An 11,333-nucleotide genomic window follows, 5' to 3' on the forward strand; every position below is an offset into this window, starting at 1 on the left:
TACGACAATAATGCCTTAATAAAAATGATTTTAAATTTTACTTAATTTTTTTTTTTTTTTTGCGTTTTTCTGAAGCTGGAAACAGGGAGAGACAGTCAGACAGACTCCCGCATGCGCCCGACTGGGATCCACCCAGCACGCCCACCATGGGGCGACGCTCTGCCCACCAGGGGGCAATGCTCTGCCCATCCTGGGCGTCGCCATGTTGCGACCAGAGCCACTCTAGCGCCTGGGGCAGAGGCCACAGAGCCATCCCCAGCGCCCGGGCCATCTTTGCTCCAGTGGAGCCTTGGCTGCGGGAGGGGAAGAGAGAGACAGAGAGGAAAGCGCGGCGGAGGGGTGGAGAAGCAAATGGGCGCTTCTCCTATGTGCCCTGGCCGGGAATCGAACCCGGGTCCTCCGCACACTAGGCCGACGCTCTACCGCTGAGCCAACTGGCCAGGGCTTTACTTAATTTTTAAAAGAGGCATTTTTCACCCTTCATTCAAAAGTCATGTAGTGAGTATTCCTTGTCTTTGGGCAAAGATGAATAAGACAATCCCTTTCCTTAGGAAGACACACTTATTCTTCACAAACTGTAAAATAGTGTGATATGTATCATATAAATACTGCTGAACTTACAATCTTTCAATTCTCTTAAGCAAAGTTTCCCAAACTTTCTTTGCTCATGGCACTCAAGCCAAAAGAAATATTAAACATTTGTGCTTATTAAATAGTTAGGTCATAGAGTGTTGGCCCCACATGTGGAAGCTCCGGGTTTGATTCCCAGTCAAGGCACACAGGAGAAGCTTCCTCACCCCTCCCTATTCTCTCTTTCTCTCTTCCCCACCTGCAGCTATGGCTCAAGCAGTTTGAGCAAGTTGGTCCCTGGGTCCTAAGGATGGCTCCATGGCCAAGCCTCAGGGGCTGAAATAGCTAGCTTGCTAAACAATGGAGCAGCAGTCCCAGATGGGCAGAGCATCGCCTGGTAGGGGCCTTGGGGGCTTGCCAGGTGGATCCTGGTCAGGTGGCATGAGGGAGTCTGTCTCTGCCTCCTCAACTCTCAATAGAAAGAAAGAAAGAAAGAAAGAAAGAAAGAAAGAAAGAAGGAAGGAAGGAAGGAAGGAAGGAAGGAAGGAAGGAAGGAAGGAAAGAAAGAAAGAAAGAAAGAAAGAAAGAAAGAAAGAAAGAAAGAAAGAAAGAAAGAAAGAAAGAAAGAAAGAAAGAAAATAGGTCAGTCCTGGCTGGTAGCTCAGGGGATTGAGCTTTGGTCCAGAGTATGGATGTCCCAGGTTCAATCCCTGGTCAGGGCACACAGGAGAAACAACCATCTGCTTCTCTCCCCCTCCCTTTTCCCCTTCTCTCACTTCTGCTCCAACAGCCAGTGGCTCAATTGGTTTGAACGAGGCCCGAGGTGCTGAGGATAGCTCAGGTTGGTCTAAGAGGCAACCTCAGGTGCTAAAAATACCTTGGTGCTCAAGCATCGGCTCTAGATGGGGTTGCTGGGTCATCCCAGTTGAGGCACATGTGCGAGTCTGCATCACTATCTCCCCTCCTCTCACCTAAAAAAAAAAAAAAATTAGGTTCAAACTACTTAATGATTTAATTTATGTCCCATAAACTCAGTAGCCATTTAAACAAATACACATAAATTGAAAGAAAAAAACAACTTTGTTTTTGAAATGACAACATTTACTCATGGATCTATCACCAGATTGGAACTTCACAACTTCTCAAAATTCGGAAACACATGGAACACTGCCTTCCCTCATTTCCGTTCCATATTGGTTTTTATGAGCCAGTACTAAAACTGTAAACTAGCTCAAGCTAGTAGATTGTACAATGTCTGGTGGTTGTTCAGTCCCTCTGTGTTTCCGTGGAAATGTAAAATATCTCGTCTCGTGATGTTCATTGTGAATTTGCTGGGGTGCCCCAGGGAACCATGGTCATAAAGTCTCATGTAAACATTGGAGAAATAAGCAACTTACAAATTCCTGGAGCTGTATATTGCCTACTCTTCTCATGGACTCAAATTTAGGGAAACCCATTCTAAAAGTAGGTAAAAAATGGATTTCATTCCTTTTTTTTTTTCTGATGATTTTGTTGAGATACATCATCCCAATTCAGATTTTTATGCATTTCGAAGTAATATTACAGAGTGAATAATTTTGTTGGTTTAGAATTTTTTTGTCATAAACGTATTGTGATATACATACAGTAAAAAGAACATATCAAGAAGTTGTTGCTGAAGGTTTACATCGATGAATACTTGACATTTGGGCTCGATCATTTTTTGCCGTGGAACTGTCCTGGGCAATGTAAGATGTTTAGCAGCATCCCCGGCCTCTACTCTCTGGGCGCTGATAGCTTGCCCACTCAAGTCATGACAACAAGAAATGTCTTCACAGACATTGCTCAATTCAAAGCACTGGTCTATATACCCATACATCCACTGCCCTAGGTTTGCAAGATTTAGTTAAATTTGAATTTTAGTTAAATACTTTTTTTTTGTATTAGTTTATCCTATATTTTATCTGGCAAGCCTACCACTCTATCAAGAATGTGTCCAGTACCCCAGAAGGCTCCTTTGTGCCTCTTCTCAGTCTGTATAGTCATGTGATGCATAACAATGGTTTGACCAAGGAAGGACCACTTATACATGGTAGTCCTATAAGTTTATAATGAAACTAAAAACACCTAGTGCCTAGTAACACTGTAGCCATGCCAATGTCATAGCTCAACCCATTACTCCCATGTTTGTAAGCAAAATGGTATACACAGACCTAGACACTGTCAGTGGTATAAAAATATAGCACATACAATCATGTGCAGTACATAGTAATAGATAATAATAACAAATGACTATGTTACTGGTTTAGGTATTTACTATACTTTATTTTTTAATATTTTAGAGTGTAGTTTTCTTTATAAAAACATAGTTTGCTCTAAATCAGTATACCGTGTTACCTGCAGCAGCCTCATACATCTCGTGTTTACCTTGTCTCTCCATTACATCATTTTCTGTTATGCTTTGATTTAATCTCATGCCGTTTTGTACAGTAACAGGCTATACAGGCTCCTGAACCCCAGGAGCAATAGCCAGTGTGTTTCAACCACTGGTCAGCAGACTGGTCCGCCGACTGGCCTGCCAGAATTTTTTGCAGGTTTTTGAAAGATTTACTTACCACCCTGATGTTATATGAAGATTATAGTCGAATTTGCTCATGCTCAGGCTGATTTCTACCTTAGTGGTCTCCGACATAATTCACTTATTTTTGCCGGTCCCCAAGTGTAAAAAGGTTGAAAACCACTGGGCTACATCATAAAGTCTAGGTATGCAGTAGCCTAACTTCTAGGTTTGTGTAAGCACGTGCTCTACAATGTTAGCACAAAGTTAACATCACCTAAGGACCATTTCTCAGAATGTTTCCCCTCCTTTAAATGGCGCATGACTGTACTCACACCCCAAAGCAAGACCACTGACATTAGTCTTTATGTTCTCGCATGATCCACAGCAACACTTCTCTACCAGGCAGTCTCTGTGCTGGAACTTCTCTCTCCCCTGAATGCACTTAAAGCCTCTCACTTGCTTAACCCGAAGAATCTCCTGGAGCAACCCATGTCCCTTTCCAGTCTCCCCCACCCCCGCCCCCACCACTCTCCCTACCTGCCAGCTTCTCCTCCTTGTTCAGCTCTCTTCTGGCCTGCTCTCCGCTCCAGGCCCAGTGTGGGGCAGCTGTGTGAGGCTTGCTCGCAGGTTACCAGCTGCAAGCACTTTGCCTGATTAGCACACAAGTGCGTGGATGTGCCACATGTGTATGGTCTATATAAGGCGATGGGTGGTTGTGCTCCAGAGAGATGTGGGATTGCGGATGGTGGGTTGCCTGCTCGCTTGTCCCTGTGAGGGACCATTTTGTTGTTTGTTTGCCTCAGAGGTGGTTTCCCCTGCTTGTGTGCTTGTCGGCCATTGTGAGACTTCATTAAACGGAATGGCCCAGCCCTTTCTGGCTCCACAGTTTTCCTACCATTTGTCTGAATCCAATGTGGACCTGCCTGACCTTGGCCACCAGCATTACACCAGGCCCGGAGAAGAAACAAGGCAGCATGTTGCCTCTCACATGCTGTACCCTCTACCCGTACTCAGCACCGGCATTACACCAGGCCCGGAGAAGAAACAAGGCAGCGTGTTGCCTCTCACATGCTGTACCCTCTACCTGTACTCAGCACCGGCATTACACCAGGCCCGGAGAAGAAACAAGGCAGTGTGTTGCCTCTCACATGCTATACCCTCTACCCGTACTCAGGATGCTGCATCCCCACACAACGGAAAGCCAGGCAAAGAGAGACTTCTCGGTAGTGAAGAGGGCTTTGGAGGGCATATTTGGGCGACGTGGAAGACAGGTTATCCTCACCCACTCATCAGAGCCTGTCACCTGCCCTTGCTAGAATCTTGACCCCTTCCGCCCCCCTCAGTCCCTTTTGGGCCTTCCCCCTTGCATCTAACTCTGGGGTGAGACTCGGTGGCCCTCATTCTGGGACTGAGAACAAGCTGCCAGCCTCCTCCTTGTGTTGACTACTGTCTACCACATTTTTTTTTTAATTCTTTTTAGAGAGGAGGGGCAGAGAGAGAGAGAGAGAGAGAGAGAGAGAGAGAGAAGGGGGAGGAGCTGGAAGCATCAACTCCCATATGTGCCTTGACCAGGCAAGCCAGGGTTTTGAACCGGCAACCTCAGTGTTTCCAGGTTGACGCTTTATCCACTATGCCACCACAGGTCAAGCTACCACATTTATTTTTGACGTTTGTTTATACACTGGATTATTTTGCTTTTCTGTACTTAATACAAAAATGTCATGTCAGTTATGTTTTGTAATTTGATTAATGGACAAATTTGGATACATTTGAACTTGTAGAAGTCAAGTGAATGTTCTCGCGACTCACTGTCTTAAACAAGGTAAGATTTTGACACCAAGAACGGAGCCATGACCTTTGTTGTGTGGTTGTGAGTCAGAAAAGTTTCCAGAGGTGGTGGTGCTTGGACTAAGATTTTGAACACAGGTTTTGCTAAACACTTGTGACAGAGGAAGTGTGTTCTAGGAGAATGACGAGAAGGAGGAGGAGCAATTTTAAGTCTTGGGCAGACATGGCTGTTTGGGTAGGATGGGGATGAAGTTGGATTAAAGGTAGGGGCTTCAATGTTTTCTGTAGGTCATAGGGAACCCTCAGAACCTGGTCAACTTTTCGTTTTAGAGAGATCACCCTAGATGCTCTGTGATGGTGGACTAGAGGAAAGGGTCAGTTAGGGGACTTGTAATTTAGGTCCAAGGAGCCAGTCATTCACCTCTTAGTATGAATTTATGTAATCCCATTGTTTCCCTCTAAAGTCCTAGTTGACTTTAGAAGTAAGGAGATGGGAGTTTTACTGAGGAAGTGGGAAGGCAGCAGGACTTTTAGAGGCCACTGATAACAGCAAGAGGGTTCAGGTTTGGGGGAGGGGTGTGCCTCAGTGCACAGCGGCCACTCGGGCAGCTTTCAGGGGCTGAAGCCATGAAGCTGGGCAGGGAGGCAGGGGTGGGATTAAAACAATCGTGGAAGGTACAATGATGATCTATGTCATGAATCAGCCTGGTGTTGGCATTAGCCACACTAGTGGGTAAGCCAGTATGAGATTGTGGAATAGTCTCAGAATCCACAGTTTCAAAGGTGTGACATCTCCTGAACATTTGTTCTTGTATTTATGAGTGAGTTTAGGAACGAATCCGAGATGAGGAGAACAAATAGTTTGGAGGTTAACTAATCAAGCATTCTGTTGTGTCAGGCCTGGCAGTGCCTTGTTTGATCAATTTAGTAGAAGCAAGAGATGCAGTGTACAATTGCAAAGCACAAAACTGCTCTCCCAGAAAGGTCTGTGTTCCTGGTAGGGGAAAAATGAGCTAGCAGACTGGAAAGGTCACAAGGGAAGTTCACCCATAGCATGGAAAACTGAAAAATGACTTGTTACATCCCTTGTCATGGGTCTAATTTGTTTAAAATCAAATCCATCTGTTCATTTCACACTCTTTGTTCCACTTCCTTGCTGCAATCCACAGCGGATTACTCCATGGCTTGAAAAAACTGGCTGCACTTACAATAAGCTAATAATTTATTTTGTGGTTAACTGCATCAGGATATTCTGGAATACAACCAACATTTATTCTCTATCATCTATCTATCTATCTAATCTCAAGGACAAACTTCTTAGTGTGGCACATTGACAGGAAAAAAAATCTTTTGAGTTGCCTTCACAAAACATACTGTTTCTAGGCTCTGAAGTGACACAGGTAAGGAGAGGTTTCTGCCACTCCACAAGGCCTTTCTCTCACTCCCCAAGCTATCTGCAGATGCTCATTTCCCTCCCACGTGCTGTACATCACAAAAGACTTCTTGGCTCAGTTGATTCCGTTTATGATCTTCAAATCTTAATTTCAAATGAAGCTTTGCTCCTTTTCAGAAAAGAATTATCTTCTCTGCAATAAACCAGAGTCCCGTGGGGCATTCATTTGCGATGCATCAATTCCCTTAAGGTCTCCTAACCCATTAAAATATGTACAGTATTTCTGGTTAACTAATGGATCATTGGAAAAATGGGATTGCATGCAAGATATAATTCAAAGAAATGCGCTGGGGTTGCTGGCCAATCCATTCACAGGAACATTTGCTGATTGGGAAAATATTTTATTTTTTTGGCTGAATTCTTTGCCAGACCACACAAACTAGTAAAGGTCATTATTTTTGATTTCTTGGACCTAATTGTGAAGACAGAGCAGCAATAAAATTTGTGATTTTTGTCACTGCTCCTGATTAAGAAATGACTGGCTGGCATTTATACTCAGTTGGATCTGTACAATCTGTGGATATTACCATTTTCTTTCTTGTTGAGTGCAAGTTCTTGCTAGATGTTATCTTGCATTCATTCCCATCTTCTGAAGGGCCAAACATTTTGGAAATACAATATTTATGAAATTGGGTATTAAAATGGCAAGTGGTTTAAAGCTGAGGAATGGGTGTTGAAAGATCTCAGCATATGCACTCACAGTAATTTTACATTTTTCATTACTGAGGTAATTAAAAAATTCCTTAGGGCTGAATTATAGTAAAATTTTATGTATCCTTCTACTAAGCATAAACTAATTTTCTTTCCCACTGACAATGTTAATTTAAGTAGGAAACATATTTAATTCTATCTCATTTATTCATATTATGAAAAATTGCAAGACTTACTAATTTTATTCAACATCATTTATTTCTAACTATTCTTAGGTTCAGTGACTGATATGCTTTTGGAATTAAAGGTTAAGGAGAAATGAAAGATGGAATTTTTTTTGTCTTAACAGTGACCTTTCCTAGTTCATTCCTAATTCTTGGGTGCCTCCAGAAAAGTCACAGGGTCTAAACACTTTGTATCTAACTTCATGAAGGTCATCATATTTTGTATATAATATTTTATTATTTTATTTTTGAAATTGAAGAATATATGAAGTGCTGTGTGATTTTGGTCAAGTCCTTAACTTCTCTTTATCTGTGAAAGGAATTTAGTGAGCGACATTCTTTCCCTTACCTAGTTCTTGAGATAGCAAGTGAAACGCTCAGTGAAACCCTTTGGTTCTTCCAGGCCACAGGTGCCATTTTATGTCTCATGGTTCCACGGGTATTAACTTTAGGGGTTCCCTTTTTTGACACATAAGGAAAGAGAGAAGTGAATGTAGCATGCAGGAAGTGGTGCAGATCTGATTAAAAACCATTATGTCTAGAAATGACAAGAAGGAACTGTGGGCGCCCAGTCACAGAGCAGTGATACGTTATAATGGCTCACCCATTTGGAAATTATGCCCGAGAGAAATGCAGTGACAGAGAAGAGGAAGAGGGAGGATGGAGAGAGCACTAGACCCAGTGCATGAGCTGAATCCCAGTGGAACTTTGAAACCTGGGAGAAGCTTTGCACTTCATGAGCCAGCGATGGCTTGGGCAATGGGGAAGATGCACTGCTAAACTGGGAGAAGGAGCGGGCGGGGGAAGAGAAGGAGCAAGAGCTGCCCCTTCTTATCAACCTCCACTGTGCAAGGTGCCCTGCCAGGGCTGGCCATAGTGCGGCGAGGCTCACGAGCCTTACCTCCCATGATCCTCACAACCACCCACATGGTAGCAGATAAGGAAACAAAAAGTTCTGATTAGGTCACTTGGCTAAGTTCCTATAGCTCCTAAAATATAAAGTGCAGCTTTGAATCGAGGGCCCATTCCCATGCTTTCCCCACAACATGTCGTTCCTCTCTGTAGAGATTCCCTATGGGTATATATTTCAGGTCCATTTCATTCCTCTATGCCAAGGGTTTCCAAAACTAGCTCTGCAGGAGAATCATGCAGATGCCAAGGCCTTTGCTCAGGCCCATTTAATGGAAACCTGCTTGAGTGAGGCACATGGATAATGAATGACTGGTGTCTATTATAGGATATTTGCATTTTTATTAAGGGACTCTTCATTCTATTGAATTCAGTCAATTAATGTATATGGAGGATTATTATGGGCCTGCCTCTGAACACCATGAGATTCAAAACAGTCTGTATTTAAGGCTCACGGTCATCTAAATAGGCCTTCAGGATAGGATCAAATGTGGATGATGAAGTTTCAGATTTCACGACTAGCATGTGGAAAGGATCAGTTAAAACAGACATCTTGCTACAAACCTTCAGCTTTCTTTTGCTTGGATGGACCTGCTCTCAAAAACAGCAAGCTGGGATGATCTGCTTAAATCAGCCTGGCAAACTCCAAGGTTTAAGACGCACACCAAACCTTGTTCCTTCTCCCTTTGGGGAGATCCTTCCTGCTTACCATTAGGCATGCCTGGCACGATAATAAGCTGAGAAAGAAAGCGTCATAGCACTGCTCTTTACAAAGCTGTCAGCAAATAAGGCAGAGACTACACAGTCCTTCCCATGACTGCCTGATCTAGCCCCGATAAATAGGGGGTATTTCTGCTTCAGTTTTTTCTAATCTGTCACAATCATGTGCTCCCTAATCTTTAGGAAGTGATTAGCCTTCCTGTGGGCTTCTTTTTTTAAATTAAAAACTTTGTTTTTTTAAATTGTTCTCGATTTCTATAAGCTCTTGGAGATAGATTTCATTTAGGAATGAGGTTCTTTTTTCTTTTTTTTTAAAGATTTTATTTTTTACTTATTTTTAGGGAGAAGAAAGATAGAAAGTGGAGGAGGAGTGGGAAGCATAAACTTGTAGTTGCTTCTTCTATGTGCCTTGACTAGACAAGTCTGGGGTTTCAAACCAGCGAGCTCAGCATTCCAAGCTGATGCTCTATCCACTGCACCACGACAGGTCAGGCTAGGAAGGAGGCTCTTAAGATTAGCTAGGACTTCTGTATTTCTCTCTAGCACACTCTCTGCTGAACTCCTTTTCCTGTGGGGGGCCCCAGTAATGCTAAGGCTCACTCTTATACCCTAGTATTACTCTAATAGTAGTATAGTCATTACAGCATAGAGGATGTTGTCCAAAACATTACTGTTTACATGCTTTTCAAGTGATGGTCTAGATGCAAATAATGACAGAGGGAAATGGTTACTATTTCCATATTGATCCTCGCAACTAGAATCACTTTAGGAAAGCAAAGCTGACTCTGGACCTCTGCTGTTTAGTTACCCTCACTGTTTAACCCCATCTAACCTGTCCTGCTGCTCATCTCGAGTTACTTGAGCAGGCAGTCCGTTCCCCCTTACTTCAAAAGTGGCTTTCAGACAACTGGGACACAATGTCTTACACTTTATCTGTTTGTGTGTCCGTTTCCTCCCCGTGACGGAAATCCCCAGCAGCAGGAATTCATCTGATTCATTTTTGTGCATTTTTAATCCAGGCAATTAAAAAAATGCCTGAGTTGAACAATGCTGCGGTATTTCTTTAATCAAAGTTTTTTTCCCCTCCCCTCTCTTAATTACCCTACTAAATCTTTTCAATTGAACATATATTACTTATGTAATGAGAAAAGAACATTTAAATGAGAAAAAGGGTGGTTTTGTTTAATTCTATGAAAACATTTCCACTGTTCTATTAAACTGTTAGCTTTTAAAACACAATCTAGGCAAAGCGTAAATCAGTGTTGCGAGCATGTTTTGCAAATGTTTGTTATTTTTTGAAATGCATTGGACTGTCCGCAAGTACAGGGAGCTGCCAGACAGAAGAAACAGACTCCACGTGCTGGCCAAAGGGCTGCACCTGTTGCACGGCACCTCCTTCATTCCTTCTCCGCTCTTCTTTCCAACCTCCCCACCCCATCACTTTAAAAGGACCATCGTAGCTGTAACTGTGTAAACAGAAATTCCTGAATGCTAATCATTTTTGGTAAGCAATTTAGGAGACATTTAAGTCACTAATATATATGTGATCCCCCTTTTTACTGCAATTTCCAAGGAAAGTGCTACAAAATGATATGTGGCAATAACAAATTCAGAAGGAAGGGAATATGAAATTCAGCGAGCAGCGTGAATGATTTGCTGTTAGCATGGGGCCCAATAACACTACAAAGCTATAAACTCTGTCGATCTAGATTGCCCATTTAGGTGGCAGAGATGTAATTTGTCTTTTCTGAAGCCGCTTGCTACTTGCTAGCTCCATCTCCTGTCACAGCCTATTAGCTCCCCAAGAAAATTGGTGGGAAATTGCCTGCAGATTGGAGGAAATTGCATCTCCAGGCCCTGGAAAAAATGTAGGATAGCACAACACTGACCCTCCCAGAGCAGCTATTAATACAGCAAAAAGTGACCTTTGACTTGCAGGGAAACGACTTTGCTATTTGCTGCATAAAGACTGTATTATGTGTGGCTGAAGGAGGGTGCAAATGATTATCCCAGCCAGGCTTGCAGCCAGCCTGCTTTTGAAAGCCTAAATATTAGGAGATTTGTTTGTTTGTTTGTTTGTTTGTTTTAGATGCAGAGAGTTTGAGTGTTATGGCTTTGCAGGGAGTGAATGTTCTGGTTGGCTTATTTTTGAAAGCATGTTTTTCCCCTCCTCAAGTTAAAAAGAAAAGAAGTAGCCCTGGCTGGGTGGCTCAGTAGATAAAGTGTTGACCCTGGTGTGCCAGAGGTTGTGGGTTCGACCCCCTGTCAAGGACACATAGAAGAAGTGATCAATGAGTACATAGCTAGATGGAACAACTAAGTGAAACAACGAATTGATGCTTCTGTTTCTCTCCCTCCCCCTCTCTCTGTCAAATCAATGGGGGAAAAAAATAAAGTGAATTATCTCCAGGAAATGCTACAAATCTCTCAGGCAAAAATCCAGGAAGTAAATCTTTCAAAGATGAGATTAAAAAACAAA

The 11,333-nt window shown here is 42.8% G+C and overlaps 1 non-coding gene across 1 annotated transcript; it reads right to left on the bottom strand.

The window, feature by feature from the left end:
- Positions 1-369: 369 nt before the first annotated feature.
- TRNAT-AGU (transfer RNA threonine (anticodon AGU)) lies at positions 370-445 on the bottom strand. The gene has a single exon. It is a non-coding gene; the product is annotated as a tRNA-Thr (tRNA).
- Between the last annotated feature and the right edge of the window lie 10,888 nt (positions 446-11,333).

The sequence above is a fragment of the Saccopteryx leptura genome, chromosome 2, assembly GCF_036850995.1.
Source record: "Saccopteryx leptura isolate mSacLep1 chromosome 2, mSacLep1_pri_phased_curated, whole genome shotgun sequence".
Lineage (NCBI taxonomy): Eukaryota > Metazoa > Chordata > Mammalia > Chiroptera > Emballonuridae > Saccopteryx > Saccopteryx leptura.